At 59.9% G+C, this 24548-nt stretch overlaps 2 protein-coding genes across 15 annotated transcripts in view; one reads left to right on the plus strand and one right to left on the minus strand.

Annotated features, from left to right (window-relative positions):
• NUDT1 (nudix hydrolase 1) overlaps window positions 1-24548 on the minus strand; it is a 154636-nt gene that overhangs the window by 99887 nt on the left and 30201 nt on the right. The window lies entirely within an intron of this gene.
• Window positions 1-24548, plus strand: part of MAD1L1 (mitotic arrest deficient 1 like 1) — a 316733-nt gene that overhangs the window by 86923 nt on the left and 205262 nt on the right. Inside the window, exon 1 of one of the 14 annotated variants that reach the window (XM_033426713.2) lies at window positions 13667-14151. The exons of 12 other annotated variants lie outside the window; for them this stretch is intronic. The gene's annotated coding sequence lies outside the window, so the exon portion shown is untranslated. Of the gene's footprint in view, window positions 1-13666; window positions 14152-14175; window positions 14369-24548 lie in introns of those variants that run through there. One more of the 14 variants, XM_033426711.2, reaches the window with a different exon arrangement.

Here is a 24548-nt window from a genome sequence, read left to right on the forward strand (position 1 = left end):
GCTTAAAACCCACTAGCGAGTGCACTTGGCTCTTCTGCTTTGTACCTAAGTGATGAGTTATCTGGCACCTGGGAAGGTACTTTGTGCTCCAGGTTTGTGCCTGGTGCCCGAGTGGGGCTGGCCAGTTTCCCTAGTGGCCGCGGCGCTCGGCAGTGTCATTGAAAGCATCTCTGTAAAAAGCACTGGCCGCTTCACGGCATTACGTGAACCTCAGTGGGGTGAGTGCCTGCCATGTGGTGCGTGCGTGCGTGTGTGTACACATATACACAAACACGTGTACATGCTCACATGTACTCACACACGAGTACGGAAGCACTGAGAAAATATAAGGCTGTTTGTTCCCTGGGAGAGATCTTTTCTTACTTCCTGGCTACCTAGTAGACCAGGGAACGTTTCTTAGAGGAAGTAGCTCTTGTATTAGATCCGGCCGGAATTGTGGAAAACAGCAAAACCCCAGAAGAGAGCATCCGGGGTGACCCAGAGCTGGGGCATCTGCAAGAGGGCAGCTGCTGGCGTCTCCTGGTGCTTGCCTCAGACCTCGGCCGCCGTCCCCTCCAGCTGCCGGCCCTCAGTCTGCGGTCGGGCCGGTCCGCCCTGTGGTGGACGCGGATGAAGGGCTCCCGGCCCGGCTCCCAGGGTGCGTCCTGGGGACACCAGCTTGGAGAAGCTGCCCCTGTCCCCGGCGCCCCTCCTAGTCCCACCCGGGCCGAGCGGCACCGGCTCTCAGCAGCCTGTCTGGACCGTGGCGGGCGTGTCTGCTGGGTGCCCGGGTCAGGCTGACGACCGAGGAGGCAGGACATGCGTCTGCCCGCGACACTGGCCTCCGCAGGGGCCGGGCGCCTGTGAAGGCTTCATTTCCCTTCTCTCCAAAGTGGGGTCGGCACGGTGTCTGCTTCCCTGGGTGGTGGTTGCTGTGCACATGCGGCTCGTGGCAGGAAGCCATCATCTCTGTCACTACTGAGCCGGTTCCCCCTTCTGTGGGACAGGCCGCCACAGGAGGGCTCGCCACCCCACGTCTGGTGTCTGGTGCACGCGCGCTGACACGGACCTCTCAGGAAGTCAGGGGGCTTCCTTCCCTCCCTGGTGGTGTGGGAAGAGCTGTGGCCGACGCCCCAGAGCTGTGTCTCTTAAGGGACGTTAGGGGCCAGCCTTGCCGCATGGGGCCTGCTTGGGGTGTTGGGGCCGAGCACGCTCACCTGTGCCCTCCCGCCGTCTGGGGCGCCGCAGTGTGGGCACAGCCTCTGGGCCCTGCCCAAGTCTGCCAGTCACGTTAGTTCTCGGACCTCCCTGCTTGCTTGGGGCTCCTGGCAGGAAAAGAAGCCAGCAGTTGCTGTGAGCATGCGGCTGAGTGCAGGGGACCCCCAGCCTTCTCGCCGGGCGGAGGGCACAGCACCTGCTTGCAGTGCCCGTGTTTGGACGTGGGGTGGTGCTTGTAGCCCTCGGAGCCACTCCCTGCGGCTCTCTCCTCAGCCCCTCCTCCGTGGCCTCCCCAGAGGGAGTGCTGTTACCAGGCTTCTCAGTTGTGTGGCCAATTAGAAAGGGTGGGGAGAGCAGTGACCGAAAGCACTGGGGATGAATGGACCTCTTCCGCAGACGCCTCCCTGGGAATTGGGTTCTGCGTTCCTCTCCTTGAGTGGTGGTTCCTGGGTCTTCCAGTTGCTTCCCCATCAGTGTGGGTGAGAGCCTCGCGGCAGGGACGTGGAGGCCGGGCGCCCGTGCTGCACCTCTGAGGGTGGGTGCAGACCTTCAGGGCTGACGGCCGCTCCAGCTTGGCCCTGAGCCTGTTGGAGTTGCTTCACTTTCCAGACCGTGGCTGCCTGGCCTCTGTACCTGAGAGCAAGCCCCCTCCCGCTAAGGGAGAATCTGGTCCATGCTGGGTCCAGAGGGAAGTCTGGTCTCGCTGGTAAACACTGTGGGGTTCCCGGCTGTGCCAGCCCGGCGTGGGATCACCACCTAGCAGTGCCCTTAGCCTCGCCCAGGCTCGTGTGAGGATGAGCCAGGAGCCATATGTGGAAGCCCATGGCTGCAGTTGGTACTTGGGGGACTTAACTGCCCAGAGGGCTTCCCTGGTGGGCTCTGTGCTGTGTGACTCCTGTGGGGTCGCCGCTCGGCAGTCTGTCTGCCCAGCTCTTCTCCAGCTCAGTGAGTGTAAAGGATGCCCGTCGGGCTTTCACCGCAGGCTCGGGCTTGGCAGGTCTGGAATGGGGACCATGCTCCGTATTTCCTGTACTTCCTGCTGGCGCCCCAGTGCTGCTGATGCTGCTGGTCCAGGGACCACACTGAGCAGCAGCAGCAGCTCGTCTTCCTTGGTTTCCTGTTCCGTCGCGTGGAGAGAGGCCGGCTCACTCCTTTGCCATCAGTACCTTGCGGGAAGGTCCTTAAAGCACCATGAGCTCCCTGGAGGGAGGGTGGAGGAATTTTCTATAGGAAGATGGCCTTTGCTCTGTTAGGGGTCATCAGTCTCTTGCTTTCGTCACCCTCACTTCCGGTGGACACACACAGGTGTGCTGCCACCTGGAGGGGCGTGTGTGTGTGTCCCACACAGGCCCTGCCATCACCAGCTGAGGACTTTGGCCGACCTCTGGGCCCTCCGTTCCACACGCAGACCCGAAGGTTCCGAGCCTCCTGATGGGCCTGCTGGTGAGTTTGTGCCCAGCTTGACCTGTAGCCGAGTCCCCAGCCTCTGACCCTGGAGGTTACCCTGCGCTCGTGTCCCAGAGACGACTCTGTCCTCGCGGGGCTCTCCAGCCCTGCTTGGGTGAGGGAGGACTCAGCTCTCACTCTGGTGCCCCTTCACGCCCATCTGTACAGCAGGCAGTGTAGACGCCGTGCTGGTGGAACGTGTGCAGTCTGAGGTTGCACTGGCAAAGACACCCGGTTTGGTCCTGGTGGCTCCGGAGGGGAGAGCAGCGGAGCAAGGTGGCTGGGAGGTGGGGGGGGCAGAGTGTGGGTCCGCAGCGGCTCTCCTGGGCCAAGGCCGCCCGCCGCCTCCTTTGCCCGGGGGAGCCCCGGGCGCTGCCCTGTCTGCTGAGCAGGGGCCGGGGTTCCCATCCTGCCGCCGCAGCCAGCTTGTGTTGTCTCCTCTCAGCAAGACGAGACGCCATTAATATTTCACACCCAGACTGTTTTCTTGCATGCTTTGCATTTCCATATTTAAAATGCCATTTACATATTCATGGGCCTTTTAAATAAGTTTTTATTGTTAAGGCATGTGGAAGTGGATAAAATGTGCAACTCCCCCTTTTATTCAAGCACTGGAAAAAATGTTCATCCCCAGAATGACATCAATTTCTGAGTGGTTAGCTCGGTAGCAGTGGCTGCAGGAAGATTACCGCGGGAGGCTGCGCGTCCGGCTCCATCTAGCCCTCCCCGCAGCGTGCACATACCGGCTGGGCAGGCCTGCGGCCCTTTCGCGCTTGTAGGTTTCTCCTGGTTTGGACCACGCCTTCCACCTGAGCTCCGACGATGTCATCTGTTTCCCTTTGGTGGTAGAATGCTTGGTTAGGACGTGGCCGACCCTCTCCCTGAGGGGCACCAGGCAGCCTCTGGTGGGTGAATCCAGGCACTTCCAAGAGTGCACCGCACTGTCCCACTTCCCTCCTCCTCATTTCCAGCGTCAGAAGTGCCCTGTCCCTGACTCCAGCTTTGGCCTTGTATTGGAGGCAGCTTGGTACAGGGAAAGAGCCCAGCCCCCAGTGAGATGGCGGCTGTTCCTGGCTCTGCTGCCACCAGGTGTGGGGCTTGGACAGAGCCGGCCAGCCTGTCCGCGCCGCAGTCCCCGTCTGTGGGAGGAGCAGCAGCACCTGCCCTCCTCTCCGCGCAGGGTCAGTACCACGGTCACTGAGGGTGTGCGAGGTGCTGGCCTGGGGCTGGTCGGAGAGCTCCTGGTCTTCCTGTTTCTTTGTGTCTGGGCACCAGCGAGTTTGGCCAAGCCTTTGCTTCCATAGTGTGTGGGTGGCAGGGAGCCGGTTGGAGAACTTGAGGACTGACCGGAACGGGAGGCCCTGGAGGGGCATCTGCGGGCTGCCTGCCAGCCTTGGGGTCTGGGGTGGGTCTGACCTTATGCCAAGCATAGCTCCTGGAAGCGGCCAGGTGCTTCAGGGCCGTGGAGGGCTTTTGACCCCTCAGAGGTGTAGCCGTGATGGCCTGCTGCGTGGCTTGGTGTGTTGCAGAGGAGCTGATGGAGGGCTTTTCGGAGTCCAAATAATAGAGCACCAGCCTGGACGGTCCTCGGAGACCCAGGGAGACTGCGGCTTGTTCAGACCCAGACTACAGAACTCTTGACCTTAACATGAAATTTTATTGTCTCAGAGAGGCCTTTCTAAGTGGTAAACAAAGTCAAAATCAAATGTCATAGTCTGGTTTTTAAAAGGTCTTTAAATATGTCTGTGAACTTCCGACCATGAGATCTAAGCCACCAGGCCACATCCCACCCTCACAAATCCCGGGCACTGCCCGCACCGCTTTGCTTTCTTGGAGATGGGCTGAGTGAAGGTGTGCCGGTGAAGTCTCCGATGGCAGCCCTCGGGGGTAAGTCGCTTTTCCTGTTGTCTGAAGAGGGTGGCAGGTACCGTCGGCTTTTGTCAGTGTGGCCAAGTGGAGGGTTGGCCTCCAGGTACCAGGACGTCGCGGACAGCAGTGTCAGGGGTGTGGCTCCCCAGCTGCAGGTGTTGCATCTCTCCATGCAGAGACCCTCAGGCGGGCACATACTGGAACACCCTGGATGGATTTCTTGTGGCTGGTGGGGGCTCTCAGGATGTATCTTTTGCTCCTGCCCAGCCTCTGGTGGTGTTTGAATGACAGCTTCTCCCAGCGCGTTTGTTTTTTCCCCACACACTCAGGGCTCTGGGCTGTCGCCAGTGGCTGGTTCCAGAGACCAGAGACAGGCCCAGAGCTGGGGGACCAGGTTACACTCCCAGGACCACGGACCCTATGGGCCAGGGGACATTGGCCCCATTGGCTGAAGGCATAGGGGACCTCTGGGCACACCTTCCTTGGCGAGCCTCGGACCGCAGACCTGGGAACGCGGAGGAGGAAGGGCTGCCCTGTGTGCAGCACTGGGGGGGCTTTGGGGCTGTGATTGCAGTGGAGTGAGGTGACGGGCCTCAGCTCAGATCTGGCCGTGCTCCTCACTCAGGCTCGCCCAGCAGGCAGGCGGCTCTGGGCGGTGCGTGACGGCTGCTGCGCGGGCTGCTGTCCAGGGCGCAGGGGTGAGCAGCCTCCTGTCCGCTCGGTCTCCATCACCTCCTCCCGCCCCGCCCCGCCCTGCCCTGCCCTGCCCCGTGCTGGCCCATCCGCCAGTGGGCGGAGGGCCTATCTATCTGTCTGTCTGTCCGGGCCTGGGCTTTGCAGCCTGTTGCTGAACGTGGGCCCCAGGTGTTCAGCAACAGGCTGTGGGCCCGGGTGGTCCACATCTTCAGCTTCTCGGCACCTCGGCTGCTTTCCCGTTTGGAAAGCCGGGGGATGGTCCCTGCTGCACCGGGTCCTTGGGGCGCCGGGGCTGGTGGAGCTCCTGGCATCTCCAGGTGCCCGGGGTAGCAGCCATTGTCGTCTGAGGAGTAGCATCTGTGGTCTCCGGGTCCCCACGTTGCCTCTCAGCCTGCTTCCTTGTCTGCAGCGAAGGGCGGACTCACCTTTCCTTGGGCATCTTAGGAGGTCGAGCGGGCGCAGCCCCGCGTGGAGTTGGTGCCGCCCAGGCCGCGGGGCGGGAGGAGGCCGTCAGCCGGTCCTCTAGGCGGCCTCCCCCGGCCTGACCCTTCCTCAGCGCGGCCGAGCCGTGCACCACCTCGCAGGGGCGGTTTCCTTCCGTTGTGTCAGTGGGATCTCTCTCTGGCTGGGGGCCCTGCATCAGGCTGAGTGGGTGCCAAGTGTGTGCCCGTGAGCCCCAGCTGGAGCCGGGCTGACGGGACGGAGGGCAGGACGGCCTAGTGACAGGAGTGTGGAGGGAGAGCTTCCCTCGGCGGTGGGTGACCTGCGCCCGGCCCCTCTTCTCTTCTCGGAGCCTGTGTGGAGGCAGCCCACGTTCTCCCACTCCCGCAAATGCTTGTGGGACGCTGGTCACAGGGAGCTGCTCCTGGAGGTGGCTTAGGGCGTCCCGCTCCCTGTGTCGTCGGCGCGACGGCCACCCTGCGCTCTGTGGGGACGGACACAACGCGCAGGGGTCTTGGTGGCGGCAGCGGCCGTCAGGACTGGTACCGTGCCGAAACCGTGTGGGGCCCAGCTCGGTCCCTGCGTGGCTGTCCCTCTGTGGGACCTCGGCGGTCCCTGGAATGTAGTTGGGAAACTGCCGACCCAAGGAACTTCCTGTTTCAGGTTTCGGGGCCAGGGCTTCGCCCTGTGGGTCAGATCCCAGAGCCTTCGGGAAAAGCGCGCCTTTTCCTGCTGAGGGTTTAGATGTCGCCAGGTCACAAGTCTTCCTTCCCCGGGAAGAGATGGAGTTGATGAGCTATGTTTGCAGTGTCTGGACCCAGGCAGGGCAAAAGATGATTTGTACAAATTGCAAAAAGGAGAGGAAAGGGAATGTGTGGAGCCAAGTCAGATCCTTAATCCACTTTGTGACGATTCTGTCGGAGAACAGAGAACAGACGTGGTCTCGGGACCCCCAAGGAAGAAAATACCATCTGGCAAGAGGGTGCCTGGGTTACCACCATCCTTGGGAAGCAGACAAAATCTTCTTTACTGGCTCCTGCAAAAGGGGCGTTAGAATCTAGGTTTCCACAGACATTTGGACAAAAGCAGAAGTGAGTAATCTCTGAATGTTGTTTACCGTTGGACGAAGGAGATGCTGAAAGGACCCTTTGTTTGGTCCGCTGACTTTTGGTGCCTTGGAACTTTTGCTCCCTGGTCTAATTGGAAGGGATTAGGGGGGGCCCAGCCCAGGGAAAGCAGTGTCTCCCTTGTAGCAAGAGCCAGCGCAGACGGTCAGGCCCCTGCATCCGCTGTCTGCTGAGGTTGGAGGTGGGGTCCCCGTGCCTGAGGCTCAGGCTTCCTGCGCCCCAGCCTCATGCTCAGGGCTTCCATCCAGCAAGGGTCACAGCCTCTTACTGACGCTTCTCTCAAGCTTCCTGATACTTTGTGTGAACTTGAGAAGCCCTGAGCCAGAGAACTTCCTCCTTGGCCGTGAAGCCCAGCTGCTGCTGGCTCGTGTCAGAGAACAGGCCGAGGAAAGCACACACGTTGATCCACACATACGTGTGCGCAGCAGTTCTCCGATGTCGTCAGGCGGTCCCGGTGCACTTTCCTGCCTTGTTCGGCAAATGGTAGCAGTCCGGTCCTCTCGCCCTCAGTGGCTGCAGGACCTCCACCCTCCACTCTCCCAGGGAGGCAGAAGGGGGCGGGACAGGGATGAGATGGAGAGCGGGGAGGGCCTTGCTCTCTGAGGACCCTCTCTGCGGCCCGGGGGCCTGGCACAGTGCCTGTGAGCTCGTTCTCAGGCAGCCTGGTGGAGAGCAGGGGCCTCCAGGAGGCATTGCTGGGTGTCAGGTTGGGGTTGTGCCTCTGAGGGGCTCCACATCCTGTTCTAAAACTGGGGAGGACAGAGTCGGGACAGCGGCCGCTCTGTGTGTTCCTCTCACTTGGTCCTTGCCCTCGCCCTGCGCGGTAGGCACAGTGCCCCTCATTTCACACCATTGCCCCACGGCCGTGGATTCGTTCACGGTGGAGTCTGGCTGTGAGCTCGGGTGTGCCTGTCTCCGAAGCACGCGCTCTCCTGTCCACTGCCCCTCGTCGGGAGGTGCTTTTTCACGCTTGGTCGCCTGGATTGCTCCTGAGGGTCGTGAGACCCCACTTCCTGACCTTTTCTAACACTGAGGCAGAGGAAGGCAGCTCTGCGCACGCAGCGGGGAGTGGTGTAGCTGAGGCTGGGCGGTGTCGGTCAGCCCGCCTGTGCCTCCTCGTCCTGCTGCGCAGCGTGGTCCTGCCCCTCCTGCCTGGGGACCGGCTCGAGAACTGGGAAGGTGGGTTTGTGTGTGGCACAGTCTGGCTGTGCTTCCCAAATGCCAGAATCGCACAGGGGCCCAGCTGGCTGCTGAAGAATTACGCGGAGGAAACAGCCTGAAGATGTAGATTCTTGGGACTCACCTGCACAGATTTGGATTTAGGACTGTTTGCTAAACATATTCGCCCTTTATTAGCACGCTGTTTACTCGTGTCCATGGTGAGCGCACACGTGTGGTCGCTAGGAGCTGATGGACGAGCGTTGAGCACCTTGCCTCCTGGAGGCCGGACGCCTGGCCCCCGCGGGTTGACCACCCCGCGCTCCTGCGGCAGCCGCGTGCTCACCTGCAGCCTCAGGACTCCTTTCCTCCAAACAGCTGCTTTTGTTTGTAGGACTCATATCTGCTGATACTCACCATTTGGGGAAGTTAAAACAAATATTAAAAAATTATTTACAATTATATTTGTACTATGATCTCATTAAACAAGTCATTACCTCTTAATAGGAAGTGTACTTATGAGAAGTGTATTTCCTAAAACAAGAATTTAGTGAGAAGAATGACATTGTTTGACATTTTTACGAATCTCTACTGTCTGTGGAATAGCAGCCGTCTCATGTCTGCTCTGCATCTAGCCTGGTTGAAGAGCATGAGGTACCTGCTCCCGCACAGACCTGTGGTTGGGGGAGGGAGGCCCTGGGTGGCCTACAGCGCCCAGGGTGCTGGTGTTCGTGGATGGGGGGGTTGGAGGAATGCGGGCTCACTTGCTCTGACGCTCGCGGAGGCTGGCTTGTCTTTCCACGTGGTGTCCCTTTGAAATCTTGATGGGAGTTTGGAGGGTGTTCTGTGATGTTCCTCCATCTGAAATTCAAGGATACCAGTCATTAAACGTTGGGGAAGATTTCCCCAGTTGTGGTGTTTCTGGGAAGGAGTTCACGTCTCACAGCAAAGGCCAGTTTTGCCGTGTGTCGGGGTGGCTGGAGGGGGTGTCTCCGGTCCTCAGCAGCAGAGCTGGCTGTCCCTCCAGCTGTCCTTGTTCCGGGTGGTCAGGGTGGGAGGCTGCCTGGCTCCGGGTTGCTTCCCACCTGATTTCTCGTGATGTTAAGAACCGGGGCAGCCTTACGAGGCTGTCTGCAGTGCAGTGGGGCCTCCGTGTGCCCAGAGTGACCAAGAATAGCCTTAGAGAGGACAGGGCCTCCCCAGAGACTTTTACCGCTGCTGGGCTTACTCAGGCTCACGCAGTGCTTAAGTGGGCAGGTTTCTCTTGACACTGTGGTAGATAGAGGGGCCGAGTGCTTGTCAATATTTACATCTTTCACCCAAGTAAGAAACTAGAGGCTTTCCCGCCCAGATTAGGAACAAGCCAGGGGTGTCCAATTTAACTTCATACCGGAAGTCCGCGAATGCAGTAAGACAAGGAATAGGAGGTAAAAGGTGCACAGTGGGAGGAAGGAAGAAATAAAACTGTCTTTGTTTGCAGATGACATGATTGTCTAGGTATAAACATCCCAAAGAATCAAGCAAAAAGCTCTTAGAACTAATAAGCGATTATAACAAGGTTGCAGGACACAAGGTCAATATATACAAGTCAATGAACATTTAGTTTGAAATTTAAAACTTTATATCATTTACATTAGCACCAAAAACAAACAAACAAACAGAAATACTTAAGTATAAACCAAACAAAACACGTACAAGATCTAATGAGGAAAATTATAAAACTCTGGTGAAGGACATCAGAGATCTGAATGCGTGCAGAGCGAGCCCACGTTCATGGATAGGAGGGCTGCGTGTTGTCATCCTGTCAGTTCTTAAAATGCCCTACAGGTCGAAAACAGTCCCAAGCAAAATGTGGACAAACTTCTTCTAAAGTTTGTTTGAAGAGCGGGAGACCCAGAAGAGCCAGTACAATGTTGAAGGAGAACAAAGTTGAAGGACCGACACTCCCCGACTCCACGACTTCCTGTAAAGCCCCAGTAACCAGGACAGTGCAGTGCTGGGGAAGGAACAGACAGCCAGTTTCATGGCACAGAATAGGGAGCCAGAAACAGATCCCATGAACAGAGTCAACTGCTCTTTGACGAAAGAGCAAAGGCAACACAGCGGAGCCAAGAAAGTCTCTTCAACAAAGGGCGCTGGAACACCTGGAAGTCCACATGCTAAACAAACAGGTGAGTCTAGACACAGACCTTATGCTTTCATACAGATTAACTCAAAATGGACTGTGGACCTAAACGTAACGTGCAGAACTACGGCTGTCCTAGAAGGTGAAGGAGCAAGTGTGGCTGACTTTCGGTTTGGCAGTGACTTTCTAGATACGACGTCAGAAGCACAGTGTGTGAAAGAAAAAGTTGGTAAACGGGACCTCATTAAAACTATAAACTTTAGCTCCATGAAAGATGCTGTTCAGAGAATGAAAAGACAGACCACAGACCGAGAGAAACACAGTTGACAGCGCAGGGGTTAATTCACGTATGACTTATAGTCCACATCCTCGGGTTCAACCAACCACAGACTCTGTAGTATTGTGGTATTTACTGGTGAGAAATATCCGTGTGGAAGTGGGCCTGTGCAGTTCAAACCTGTGCTGTTCAAGGGTTACCTGTATTTGCAAAGCACGTGTGTGATAAAGGACTGGCACCCAGAATATACAAAGAATTCTTAAAATCCAAAAGGGAGAAAACAGCCCAATTACAAAATGGGCAGAAGATTGAACAGACGCCTCACCAAGGAAGATAAACAGATGGCGAATAAGCATATGAGAAGGTGTTCCTACATCATGTGTCGTCAGGGAAAAGCAGATTAAAACAACAGTGAGATGCCACCGTACTCCTGTTAGAATGGACAAGATCGGGAGCGCCGGCGACACCGAATGCCCCCGAGCGCGCGGAGCAGCAGGCCTCGCCGTCGCTGGGGGGAGTGCAGCGCGGTGCAGCCGTCTTAGAAGACAGTGTCGTGGCTTCGTACAAAAGCAAACATGCTCTTACCGCGCAATCCAGTACTCGCGTTCCTTGGTATTTACTGAAGGGATGTGAAAACTTAGGTCCACATAGAAACCTGTACACAGGTGTTTCTATCAGTTTTATTGATGAATGCCAAAACTTGGAAGCAACCAAGGTGTCCTTCAATAAGTGAGTGGATAAACTGTGGTGCATGTAGACAGTGAAAAGAAGTGAGCTATCAGGCCACGAAAAGACATGGGGAACTGTAAATGCGTGTTATTAAGTGAAAGAAGCCGACATGAAGGCCCGACATAGTGTGTGGTTCCAACTATATGACAGTCTGGAGAAGGAAAGGCTACGGAGACAGTTGGGAGACGGGGAGGGAGGGGGGAGTAGGTGGGGGGCAGACGAGTGTTTTGGGCAGTGAAACTACTGTGACATAGGAATGGTGGCTACGTAATGTGTATTTGTCAAAACCTGTTGAATGTACAACCCAAGAGGTGAAGCCTAATGTGAACTGTGGACTTTAGTTAATAATAATGTAACAGTGTCCGATCATCAGTTGTAACAAACGTCCTGCACTGCAGAACCCTGACACTCTGCTTAGTTTTCTGTAAACCTGCAACTGCTCTAAAAATAATGTCTATTACTTTAAAACAAACAGAAACCAAGCGAGATGGACCTAGAGAAAGAGCTACCCCGGCAGTCAGGGTCTTGAGACAAGTGCAGGTGGATTTGCCCTTTGTTCCGAGTCTGTCCAGTTTTCCTGGCGCCCTGGGGGCGTGAGGAGAGGACCACGCTGGGGCAGCAGGGTGCATTCTGGCTCAGCCCTGGCGCCGTGGCACCCGTTCCAAGGGGGGCTCCGGCTGTGGGTGGTCAGGCCCTTCAGGCCTGTGTGGGCGGGGGTCGTAGGTCTTTGGCGACTGCCAGTTACCATCTCCGTGGAAGTGGATCCACTCGACCAGAGAGGCGGGAATGAGAACGGCTGTCAGTCTTGTACTTCCTGGCCCACTGTGACGTCACTGCCAGGGTCCAGGGAGGAAGTGGAGGGGTTGCAACCACACAGTACAGGAAGCCCCCGGGGAGTGAGGTATGGGGTAGGGGACATACCTGAGCTGCTCTGCCATCACCCAGGCTGGCGCCGGCAGGAATGTTCCAGGCCCCCTGTGTGAGCGTGAGCTGGGGGACTCCAGCGGTGCTGCCCTTGAGCTGTGCAGGGCCCCCTGGGACGGGGCTCAGCAGGGAAGGAGGGATGGAACTTCGAATTCTAAATCGGTTTAAATGCCTTTCAATTTGAAGCCTCGATTGTTCCTTCTCTGTTCCTGTTGGAGAGCCAAGGATGTTTAGTATTCTCTCATTTCTGTGCTCTGCTAATTTTATTGTCTCTCCATATTTTCTTGCCATAAATATAACATTTTATTCTGTATAAACCATTTTTAATATAGCCTCTCGTAAAAGCCAGAGGAATGAAGGGGATCATGCCTTGGCAGCCCTCAAAACGAACGCTTGCCCTTGCATTTTTAAGCCTTTGGGCCAGGCCGCCTGGGAGCCTTCCTGAAACAGCCCTCAGCGTGGGCCCTCGGAGGTGCTCCTGCTGTGTGCACCTTCCGGTGGCCATGGGGGACCCGGCAGCGGGAGCCATCACCTGCTTTCCCCTTCAGAAGCTCACGGTGCAGCAGGAGATGGGGCCCAACTGTATGAGCTTAGGTTTGGAAAAGCGTGGAGTCCGGGGAGGGGTGGTTCTCTCCGGGTCACCCTGTGGACCAAGGTCCTCCTTTCCCGGACATCCTGTCCACGCACAGAGACTCACTTCTCCGTTGCGGGTGCCCCATGGCTGGGCTTGAGCGTCTCTCAGCTCTGTCCACTCCGTCGCCCACCCGTTGATGGGCTGACCTAGGGGAGGCCCCTCCCAAGTGAGGCTGGAAGAGAGGAAGGAGCTCTCTCGCTCGGAGCCACCTGGGTCTCTGTACATCTCGGCCCAGGACATGGGGTGCCCAGGAGGGGGCCCTGGAGGCTGCCGGCTCAGTGCAGCGGGGAGTCCCGGGTCTCCTCCACTGGAGGCGGGGAGGCGGGCTCTGAGGGCTGCGCGTGGTCTGGGGGGTGCCGTCCTCTGGGAGAGCTGCCCTGGAGGGGCCGTGTTGGAGCAGTTTCGTGATCTGTTTAAATATCCCTGACTTTTGGGGTAATTACTCCATAAAGTATCTTATCATTAATTGTAAAATAGGTTTAAAAAAAAGTTTCCAGCGAGTTAATCTGGTCCTCCGAGATGGTGCTGCGTTTCACACGCAAGTACCCCTCGTGGCACCTGCAGCCACCATGACGCTCGCAGGCGCTTTGGCTTCCTCCCGTCCCCGCGGCTCTGTCTCCCACACACACACAGCTCATGCCCTCTCTGTGACGGCCCTGGACTCGGCAGGCAGAGGTGGGAGCCCGCCTCCTCGAGTACCAGGAGGGAGAACGGGAGGCATCCAGGGCCCGGCCCCCGACACACGTGGAGTGTGTGGGTACCTGCCGCACCCCCCCCCCCCGGTGGGGGCTCAGGAGAGGGCCAGGCAGTGCCCAGGCAAGCCTGGCAGGATTAGACGCTGTGCCCGCACCCTGGTAGAGAGCCTGCATGCCCCGGGGCTCTCGCGCTAACTCGGGGGGCTGTCGTGGTACGGGGTGGGGGGTCGCTGTGGGGTGGCGCTGTCCTGTGCCCTGAAGCCCCGGGCTTGGCCTCCCGCGGTGAAGAGGCTTCTTCATTCCTTTGCGGTGCCCGGATGCTCTGGAGGTCGGGCCCGAGACGTGGGTGTGCTGTGAGTCCCCTGTGACCGCCCATCTGCCCCTCTGACCGCGGTGGCTGCAGACAGGACCCTGGGGGAGGCTGTCGGCCAGGCCCCTGCAGGCTTTCTAGGGACCACAGAACTCCATTTGTTTCTCCGATCGTGAGCCGCTCGTCCTGCCGTGTCTGCTGTGCTTGTCTCCTCTTGTCACGGGGTCGGGGGTGTCTGCCTAGTCGTCCCTGTGCAGATGGGACCTCTGGAGGTGCCGGGTGACCCTGCATGCTTTCCTCCCCGGGTGAGAGGAAACACCTAGGGTTTCATGTTCTAGAGTTTTGTTTACTTGACTCGAGCAAAGTTTTCCTTGGCATCCTCGTCATGGGCGGGTAGCAGCAGGGGTGTTGCCAGACAGGAGTGACCGGTACCTCACGGAGCGCTCTGGAAGCAGAACACACGGTCCTGCGGGCGGAGCCCTGTACCTTTCTACACCTGTGGAAGCACAGTCCACATCCCAAGGTCAGACCTGGCCCTGCTCCTGCCGGGCCTTGTGTGTGCGTCTCCTCTGCCCTTTCCGCCTGGCAGGGCGGGGGCCCTGCCAGCTTGCTGCTTCTGAAGGGGTCCTGCCAGGCCTGCCGTGGAGATGCTGCCGTTCCGTCCCTGCGCTTTTGGCTCTCGAGCCGAGTTCCCTCTGGCTCTGGGCCTAGAAAGAGCGTCAGAGCACTGCCTGCCCCAGGTCTGTTTGGACCCCTGCGGGGCCTCTCCTATCTGTCTTCCTGGAGCAGGCGGGGGTGGGGTGAATGTGTTGCTTCCACTCTGGGCGGTGGGTCAGTGCCAGGCAGCACTTCCCCTCCCCCGTGATCCTAGACGCCCTGGAGAAGAGGCCACGAGAAGGTGTTGTGCTGCCCTTCCGCTGGCATCTGCTGGCTCCCTCCTGGCTTCCTGTGGACGCAGGTCCCTGGGGAAGGGGATCAGTGGGGAGGGAGAGTGGGGTTAGCAGCACCGGGGCCGAGCAGTCGCCTCCTTCTGGGGCGACGGTGGATGGCCCTCCTCCTCCCTGGCCAGGAGAGCCCGGCGGCCAGCGGGGACTGGGGTGAAGGGGGTGGTCCTGGAGGAGCCGGCTGAGGGCCCCAGCAGCTCCCCATGCTGCTCCTGGAGTTCAGGGGACACAGGGGCTTCAGTGCCAGGCAGGCAGCCCAGCTAGTAGCCCTGGGAGTTAGTTAATTGGAGTGACCGTGCTGGGACTTCGGTTGGCCACCGACCCGTCGTGGCCGAGGCTCCAGGCCAAGCCCTCAGCCCTCTCTCTGATGGAGGTTAATTGTGTTCTGTTGTTTCCAGCCAGTCCCATATCAAACACGACCTGAGAGGCCTCCACGCCTGCTCTAAGGACTCTTGATTAAACGCTGCCATTGGAGAGGCCATCCAGAGCTGCTCCTGACTGTCATTGTCTCGAAGTGGCTGCTTGGGCTTTGGTTGTGAGAGTCCTTTCCTGATGAGCGGTTTGTTCTACGCGAGCTGGACGGCCTGGGGCCTGGCCTCTACCTCCCCGCCCCTGGCCCTGGGAGGGACCAGGGTCGCATCGCAGACAGTAGCCTGGCACTTGGGGCTCAACAGCTGATGACTCTGCCAGTTTTCAAGCAGAGCCATTTGGTGAGATGAGCCGGGCTCCCGGCTGCAGGAAGTGGTGGAGCCAGCTGAGGACAAACGCGGCTCAGTTACAGAAGCGTGAAGTGATTAGTCTGGGATCAGAGAGCTATCAAGGATATATGCAGACTGGAGCAAGCATCTGGCTTCCCGAAAAGCACTCGGGAGAGCAGCCGCTTCTCGGGTCCAAACCCGGTCTCGAATTTACTGTGAATTTACTGAAGTAGGCTCAGCGCATTCTTGCATCTGATGAGTGTGACTAAAAATGCATTTTATTTACTGAGTGCCTGTCGTGGGTCAGGAACTCAGCAGGCACTGGCTGTAGTTATCACAAACGGGGCTGAGGGTGGGCCTGTTCTTAGTCTTCAGGTGGGACTTAGAGAGTTGAAGCCGCACGGCCAGTGCAGGGACGGTTCAGGGCAGTTCCAAGGCCGTCCGTTCCCCTCTGTCCTGCTGTCTTGACCGGTGCTCCCAGGGCCAGCGTGTCCTCGAGGGCAGTGGGGCTTGTGGGGACCCAGCACCCTTCAGACTTTGCTGTCCCCACTGGGCCTTTTTCTTGGCCCAGCTCCTTGGGAACTTGGCCCTGAGAGCCACAGTGACTGGCCTGTTGGCCAGGCCTCTCCCCAGAGTGCAGCGGGCCTGGCTGCAGGGCTCCTCTCCCCCGCCGTCCCCGTCCTCCTGCCCTGGCTCCTCCTGCCCTCAGCAGACCCCCTCCCCCACGGCTCCGGTGGGGCTGGCTCCTGGACACCTCTGTCCTCGCCCGCCGTCCTGGCCTGTGCGGGCCACCGGTGCTGCCGCCTTCTCCCTCCTCCTGGAGGGGAGGGTCCGTGAAAGGCGTCTGGTGCCACCTTCCGTTCTGGGCACCGTGCTCGGGGTTAATTCCAGAGTCCTGACCGGCGGTCCAGGCCTGCCCCTGCTGGCCTCTCTGTGCAGGTTTCTGGGCCCCTGGTAGCTGAACTAGGTGCCCCCGCTGTGCTCCCAGGGCTCCCCCTGTGTGACCTGCAACACCTTCAGGAACCACCTGTTGCCCATGTCGCTGTCCCACCACGTCCACGTCGTGGGCACGGAGGGGGCAGGGCACGCCTTCTCCTTGGTGTCCCTCCCCACAGCCACGCAGAGCACGTGTCTGCTGCAGCAGTGGACCCGTGGCCCCCGCTGGACAGGGGGTTACCGGTGGCACAGGTGTTAACGCCTTCCCCAAGGGAGGGAACGTTGGGGGAGCCCCTGAAGCAGGGGTTCGGGAGTCCTGGCCGCCCTCCTGTGCTCTTCCCTGGAAACACAGCCCTCGGGCCAGCCTTTGTGAGGCCCACGTCATTACTCACGTGGACCCCTCTACTACAGAGCCTTCGTTTTAATTCAGTGTTCCTTTGAAATGCCCTGTTAGGCACACAGTGACACAGTTCGTCAGCCTGTTTGCCCGGCAGTGTGAAGCAGGGGTTGTTTGTCTTGAGGTCTGTGGTTTCTAGTGAAGCCCCCCCGAAGGCGGGCAGTGTGGTTGCCGTCCCGCCTGGCAGCGCACGCCGACGGCTGCGTGGGGCTGAGGAGGTGCTGGGCACTGCTGCTCGTGGCACCACCACTTCCCCGCAGAAGTAACTTGCTAACCTTGCGTGTTTAAAAGCTGTGAGTGGCAGTCGCAGGTGGGCCTCGGGAGCTGTCCTGGGCCTTCTCACGCCTGGGTTTTCAGAGTGGAGGCTGCGCCTGGCGTGGCCTCGCACTCGGCGCCTCGAAGGGTCCACACGCACTGAGGTGGTCAGGACTGTTTCACGTCGCCGCTCACCCCATCCCTCGCCCTGTTCCTGACCCAGCCTTGGGCAGGAGCGGGCACTCCTGCTGTCCCAGGACCCTCCAGGGTCCCCAAGCGTGTGCTCCGAGGGGTGGGGCTTCCTGCCCCATCCTGTGGGTCTGTGACTGCCTGAGTTGTCATGTATTCAGAAGTGAAATTCGAAACTGCCCGTTTGGGGTCCAGTCTTTTAAATTTTGGATCAGTGAACTGGGAGCCTCTGTGAGGAGCTTTGGGTCAGCGGGCCACCTTTCTCATGTCCTTTCTCTTTCTCACGTCCACTCTTACTTTAATCATCTTTAAGCCCTTTCTCACGTCCACTCTTACTTTAATCATCTCGCTACATCTCTACAGCTCCAGGGGCCCGCGTGGAGGGTGCTGACCCCACCTCACGGGGGAGGAGCCGGTGAGGGATTTGGCAGCGGGCCACGGGGCAGTGGCAGTGGGACTGCCTGGGCTCCTGTGCCCTGTCAGCGCCCCCGCCCCCCTGGGCAGGAGATGCACTTTGTAGGAAGTAGCTCCGGAGCTCGTTCCCTTCTTAGGGGACTGACTGACAGCCATGGGCTCCTTTCACCTGCGGAACCACAAACGTCAGCAGGGAGAGGGACGGCGGGCTGCGTGCCAATTGGCCTCTTCTCAGAAGCTGAGTGCTGGGCTGCTTTTAAATAGATGCTCTGAGCTGACTTTTCAGGCAGGCTGTTGTACTGAGATATTAAGGCTGGCTAAATGTCAGGACTCTCTCTTGATATTATCTCCTTAGTTTATTTTAAGAGCCGCCAGCAAGAGACCCCAGGAGACCATCGGGTAGAAACCAAGGCAGGAACTCAAACTGGTGTTATGACGGCGTCTAGGGGTCTCGTATCGCTCACTGCCTGGGCTTCTGAGGAAGCCTCTCTTCCATCTGGGTGAGAAGGCCAGCAGTGAATCGTCATCTCCTGTGCGGAAACGCTCAGAACCCTCCAGCTGTCTCCTCACCAGTTAGGAACCACTTACCTTGGAGGACGTTTGTCAGCCATTGAGTTAGCCAGACCTGTCCCCGGCTCACTGGGACGGGTGAGAACTCATGAATATGCAGAGGACACTTTAAAACTCTGTGTCACAAATCTTGTCCTGAAAATACAGGGGATCTCAGCTGCCTTGGGGAAGGCACCGTCACCAGCTGGACCCCTGGTGCCGGGGCACGGGTAGCCAGGGCCCAGCCAGGACCGTGGCTGGGTGTCCCCTGTGCCCTGGGCCTCTGCGCTGCCGGCCCTGCCTGTGTCCAGGCCTCCTGCAGCGTCTGTGTCCGGGGCAGCGTGACACCTCGCTGCTGGCTCCCGGTGGCGAGTGTCTGTGCTTCCAGCTCGGAGAAGGCGGCCAGGCTGCCTCTCAAAGCCAGAGCCGGCTGCTTCTGCCCCTGAGTCCCAAAGCGCAGCTCTTGGCTGTCTGGTCCATCTGAACCTTAATGGAGGGCCAGGCGGGGGCACTGGCTTTCCTGAAGTAACTTAAAAGCTTTTGCCAGAGACACAGAGGGTGCTGACTGTTGGTAGCTTTATTTACTCACCTCTGGGCGTGAGGGGTAAACAGCTTTGCTTCTGGGCTCAGCGGGAACAGATTGGGAGGCTCTGCCTGATTGACTCCTTACCTGCAGGGATGCACGCTAGAGGACACCCGTCGATTCGGCGCCTCCCGCCAGGCCCGCTCTGAAATGGGCTCAGTTGCCTCCAGACCAGCTTTCTAGCACCAAGCGTTCCCATAAATCGTTGCTTGGAAATGTCGCTCAGCTCAGGCTGCTCCTCCCCTGGGACTGAAGTCTCTCCCCAGTGTGTGTCCCTGAAGGAGCCAGGCTCCTGCCGGCCAGGCTTCATCTCTGGCCCAGAAAACTCCCAGGACTGCGGTACGTTAGGTGGCCCTTTCCTGGCTGCAGGAAAAGGAAGCCCGACTGTAACCGACTCGGTAAACACAGAGGATGGCGCCTCTGCTAGTGGCTGGGAAATTGGTATTGGCCTCAGTCACAGAACCAGGGGTGCCTCTGCACTGTGGTGTCCCCCCACACCAGCTGCCCCCATTTCGCTTGCCACCAGACTTTTCCTGCGCTGGCCAGTTGGCTGCAGGTGTCCCGGAGCCTCTGTGCGGGCTGTCACTGCACTTCATGGCGCCCCCAAGCTGGCGCGGTCTCGTGCTTCCCTGGGGCCAGTTTCCACGCACAGGGATGACGTGTCCTGGCCATCCGCCCCGTTTTCTGTGCTTGCCCTATGGCCAGGGCGTGATGGGCACTCAGTCCCACAAGAGCTGGAGGGAACGACAAAGGGCCAGTTCCCCATCAGAGAGGAGAGCTGGAGACAGGCGCTGTACGGTGACCGTCTACTGTGTCAGCCTTTTGCTTGACGGGTACAGGTTTGGAGGCTGCGTAGCTGAGTGTAAGTCCTGTCCTGCCCCGTCCTTTACCAACTGTGGCTGCCAGTGACTTACGGTGTCTTCATCTGGGCAAGTGGGACTTACGATGCCCGTCCTGACCAGCCAGGCCGCCTCCGGAGGCTCCAGGACGGGTTCTGCTCTCCATCCGCTGGGGCCGCGCCTTCTCCGTCAGGAGCTGGCCGCCTGCAGCTGCCTGTTGGCCCTCAGCTGGCTGAGTGGCATGAGGCACTGCCTGGTTTGCCATTTCAGGACGCAGTGAGGAGACAGTAAGTGGCAATTCTCAAATAGCTGGAAACATTGCCTAGACTGTTTCGAGTATAAGATACGGGGAGGTTGTATGTGGAGACTTTGCATTATTACCCACGTGTCCGCCTCTGTAACCTGCACCCCATCGGGATTTAGCACTTTCCCAGCCCCTGAAGGTTCCTTGTGCCCCAGGCATCGGCCACGTGCAGAGAGAACCCTGGCTCTGCCTTCTCTTGGTGGTTACTCTTCTGCGGGTGAGGCAGACCGAGACCGCCGCTGTGTTTGGGCTCAGCTGGGACGTCATCCTGCCAGCCCGGAGGCGGGAGGGACACGAGTGTCTCCCAAAGTCACGCGAGGCCCGGTCCCTCTGAAGCCCCCAGCTTCTGTGGCACTCGGTCCCTGTGGCACGAGCCAGTGCCCAGCACTTGGCCTGTTGCTGGGGATACAGCAGGCGGGTCCCTGACTTCCTGGAGTTCATGCGCCGACGAGGGAGGCAAAACGGAAACAGCGGTCACGCTGCCCCCTCTGCCCCTGGAGGCTCCCGCGGGTCCTCGGGGCTCTGGCACCGACACCTCCTACAGGCCACGCTCCAGGACTGCCCCGACCTGGCAGCAGCGTCAACCCAGTTGCCCTCGGAGCTGCTTATTCTGAGAGGCAGGAAGATACCTGGATGTGCTGAGGAGCTTCCTGCACACCTGGACCATGGTGCCGGCTCCATGTGCAGGGCGAGGGCTCCTCGGCGCTGCCGGGCTGAGCAGCCTGGGGGCTGTTGAAAGCCCCCTTGTGAGCCCGCCACCCTCCCTTAGGGCCGCCGGGGAGGCTGAGGGGCAGCGAGCTGCCTGCGGCTCCTTCGCCCACCGGGGGCTGACCTTCCTCGCTGTTCCCAGCGCCAGCACTTCACGGGAACACAGAGGTTGCTGCTGCATCTGTGGGGCGCAGACTGGCCATGAGATCTCAGAGCTGGAAAGGCCTTCAGAGCTGTGTGGTTCTGGCCCTGTGAATGCCGTGACGTGGCCCCTGACCTCCAGGGCCTGCCGTCTGGAGTGGCCCACTCGGCTTGGAGAGGACGCTCCTCACAGGAGCCCCGTGGTCACCACGGTCTAGTCTCCTCGTGAAGCCCCCTGGTGCCGGAATGTGCGCCCGTCCCAGTCCCTGGTTGTGTAGCTGCACGTTTCCGTGAGCGCGTCCCGATGGGGCTCCACTTCGCGGCCATCCCCGCTGGACCGTCCGCCGCACGAGGAGGCCGTGGGTTCTGTGGGCTGAGCCCCCACCCCTGGTCTCTGTGTCGGGCGCCCACCAGGGGTCTCTGTCCGCTCTCTGGCCCTGGGGGCGTCGGCACCCCGTGTGCTGTGGCTTTGAGGCCTTCTTCTCCTGCTTTGCTCCTCCCCCATCCTCGCCTTTCCTAGCATGTGCTCTTGTTTACAAAGCTCTCTTGGAATGAGGCACCAAAATAATTATAATGTTTTACATTTAAAAAAAGGCCTTGCTTTGTGTGTTGGGGAAACAAAGCAACGGAAGACACAGCTCCCAGCGTTGAAGCGGCTTCTCAGAACTATTCTTGTCAGCGGCTCAGAAAGCGGGGCTGGGGAGGGGGCAGGCTCCCGCCTCTCGGAGGAGGACTTCGGCTTGGCGTCGAGAGCCCTGCCTGCACTGCCCACGTCCCCTGGGCCTGCTGACAGGCTTCGGCTGGGACTGGGGTGGGGGGCTGCCCCGCGAGTCTGACTTTATTTCACCCAGGAGGAAGCTCTGGAGGGTTTTGAAGCCGGGGTCGGGGTGTATCGTGATCAGAACTCTTATTACGAGGCGTTATTTGGTGTGACCTACAGGGCGGGTCGTTGGCGTGGCAGCAGTGGGGACCAGACGGGCTGGAAGGAAGTAGTTTAGGGCGTCCAGTGACGGGCCCGTGGTGCTGGGGATGGGCTGGTGGCGGCAGCCACTGGGGGCAGGCGGCGGGGGGCTCTTGGGTGTCCAGTGACGGGCCCGTGGTGCTGGGGACGGGCTGGTGGCGGCAGCCGCTGGGGGCAGGTGGCAGGGGGCTCTTGTATGTCTGGCTTTTGAACCTGCGTAGCTGGAGGTGCCTTTAATCCAGAGAATGTGGGAGGAGGGACAGGATTACCCAACGGCTTGGGCTTAATTTTGCTGCGTGGAAAGTTGAGGAGCCTCTGGGACCTCCTGGAGAGAGCCCACTGGGCATAGGACGATCAGGGCTGGCATCAGACTGTGAGGTGAAGAGCAGTTTGAGGTTCCTCTGCCTGGGATGTTGACGGTGATGCCTGGGGGTGGTACTGGCAGGAGACGCGGAGAGCAGAGGGGCGCTTTGGGCAGTGCCTGGGGACATTCTCTTTTTGGGAGATGAGGGTCCCAGGGCAGCCCCGACAGGGCCCAGGGTCATGAGGCAGAGCCCCTTCAGGTGGCATCTTCCAGCTCGGTCCCAGTTAAAGTGGGCATGTGCTGTGACAGCCCTGCCTGGAGCGCCCAGGGGGGCATTTGTCAGGAGCCGTGGCAGGTGGGCCCGGAATGAACCGAGGGAGGGAGGGAGGGAGGGAGGGAGGGAGGGAGGGAGGGAGGGCCCTTGTTTTGATTCTTCAAATAGGGGAAGAGTGGAGAGGGGAGGAGGGAGTTTTGCATAGGGGAGTTGTCGGGGCAGGCAGAACACGACAGCAGCAGGACAGGCACTGTTGGCGTGGACCCTGCCTTTGCAGAAGCGCTGCCTGGCGGAGAGCCCCCTCCAGCCCCTCGGGCGTGGGGCTCTTCTTCGCTGACCTCTGAGCTGTGCCCGAGTTCGTAGGGTGGCCTGTCGTGCTGGCGGCGTTGCCCAGTGGCGGGTCGCTACAGTGAGCCTGCGAGGAGTCTGGGGTCTCCGCCAAGGACTTTCAGCCCCGGTCTGCACAGAGGGTAGCACAGAGGACAGAGAAGGAGGTGGATGCATGAAAGAGAAGCTCTCGCTGCGATGCACGCAGCAGCAGGACGCTAGACAATCCGTCTGTGGGCTTCCTTTAGCCTGTGAGGCCCACCGTCGACCGGAGGGGCAGTTCAGCCAGTGACAGCACTGCGTGCAGAACGAAAGCTGTCAACAGAGCCTGCCTCCCAGGCTCCACCGGGGCCACCGAAGACGGGGGCTGGGCCAGCAGGAGTGACCGGATGTACTTTCAGAACCACCAGCCCAGACCTTCTGAGGGAAGGGGGCGTCGGAGCAGGGCTGAGGGGAAATTCCAGGAAGCCTGCACTTGGAGGCCTGTTGCCAGCGACCGTTTCTGTGGTGCTGGTTTGGGAGAGAATCGCATCGTAGAGCATTGAGAGGTGGGCCTCCAGGCCCCGACCCCAAGTCCACCTGGCAGTGTTCGTGCCCCCTTAACGTACAGCCTGTGTGTGTGCACGCCCTGGGCCCCCGTGACTCTCCCATACGTGTGTGTTTGGGGCTGACAGTCCGCTGTGTGTTTGGGGCTGACAGTCCGCTTGTGCACAGCGAGAGGGGGACAGAGGGCGGGCCTCCACTGCACGCAGGTCAGACCAGTGCTCTGTGAGCCGGGTGCAGGCCAGCTTGTGGGGAGGGGCTGCAGAGTGGAGGCTGGCTCTGTCCCCTGGGGCCGGGGGTCTGGGAGTGGCAGGCTCTCTGAAGGGGGTGTGGGCCGGGAGCCCAGAAAGAGGGCAGAAGGAGGTCCAGAGCCACTCGGTGCCCCGGGGTCGAGGGGTACGGTCACCTCCTTGGAGCTGCCCCCAAGGGGCGCTGGGAGACAAGTGAGGAGGGCGGCGCTTGCGGGGCCGTTGCTTTGCGTGGGGCAGGGCCTGGGGCCCTGAACACCCTGCAGTCTTGGGGATGCTTGTGCATAGAAATGGATGATTTTTGTCCCGAAGGCCAGGGCGCCCCGGTGAGAAACAGGCCCTGGCACGTGCTTCCCCGCCCCGGCAGCTGCCGGCCTGCTGCGCTGTGGCTCTGGGCTGGCGTGTTGCCTGCGCTGTGCTCAGCTCGCCGTCTGCGGTTAGCACGAGGGTTCACCTGGATTGCGGAAGCTGCGTGGCGTGGGGGCCCCCAGGGAGCCGTGCTGAGGCAACAGCAGCTCCCCCAGCCCCTCAGCCCCCAGGGTCGTGTACAGTTTCTCCAGAAGGAGCGGCTCTGCTGAGACGGTGGCCACTGGGGGAGCCTGAGGAGTTGACTCGGGGCGTCTCTCACCCGGCCTGCTGGCCTGGGGCTTCCCGGGGACGGGCTTCCTCCTGAGGTGCTGCCCGCACTGCTCCAGGCCTGAGTGCTTCTTGTGCCCCTTCTTCCTAGAGAAACCTTCCGAGTACCGGCACTTCCTCGGTGCCTGTGCCGTCCTCTCTGGCGGAGGCGGGCGTGGTGGAAAACTTGATGCATGGACACTGCGCTCACCTGCGGTCAGGATCCTCTTCTCTGGGCAGGGCCCCGGCTGGTCAGCTCCATGCGGTGGCGACACACCCGCCTGCCTGATAAGGCCCTCTTCCTCGTTCTGGAGCGTGCGGTTCCTCCTCCGTGTGAAGTTGTGGCTCCGTTCTGCCTTCTCCTTGGTCCCCTCTGACTTCCGCTGCCCCCGCCACGCCCAGCTGCCGACACCAGCGTGGCGCGTGGCCTGGCCCTGCTTCGCCTGCGCGCACACGTGCACAGGCCCCGCCCCCTCTGGCTCCCCCCACCCCCTTCCTGCCGGTGAGCGCCTGCGCCTGCTCGGCTGAGCCACACAGCCTCCCGGCCACGGCCTCGCTTGGGGGGCGGGGCTCTTTGGGTCTGATTTCGGAGGCGTTTGTCGCAGTCCTGCGCCTCCTCCGTGTGGCGTGTCTCGGGTGCTTCAGGAGCACGAAGGTGAGTGAGGCTCGGCTCTTGCCCCTCCTGCGGCGT

This window comes from Orcinus orca, chromosome 16, assembly GCF_937001465.1.
Source record: "Orcinus orca chromosome 16, mOrcOrc1.1, whole genome shotgun sequence".
Classification (NCBI taxonomy): domain Eukaryota; kingdom Metazoa; phylum Chordata; class Mammalia; order Artiodactyla; family Delphinidae; genus Orcinus; species Orcinus orca.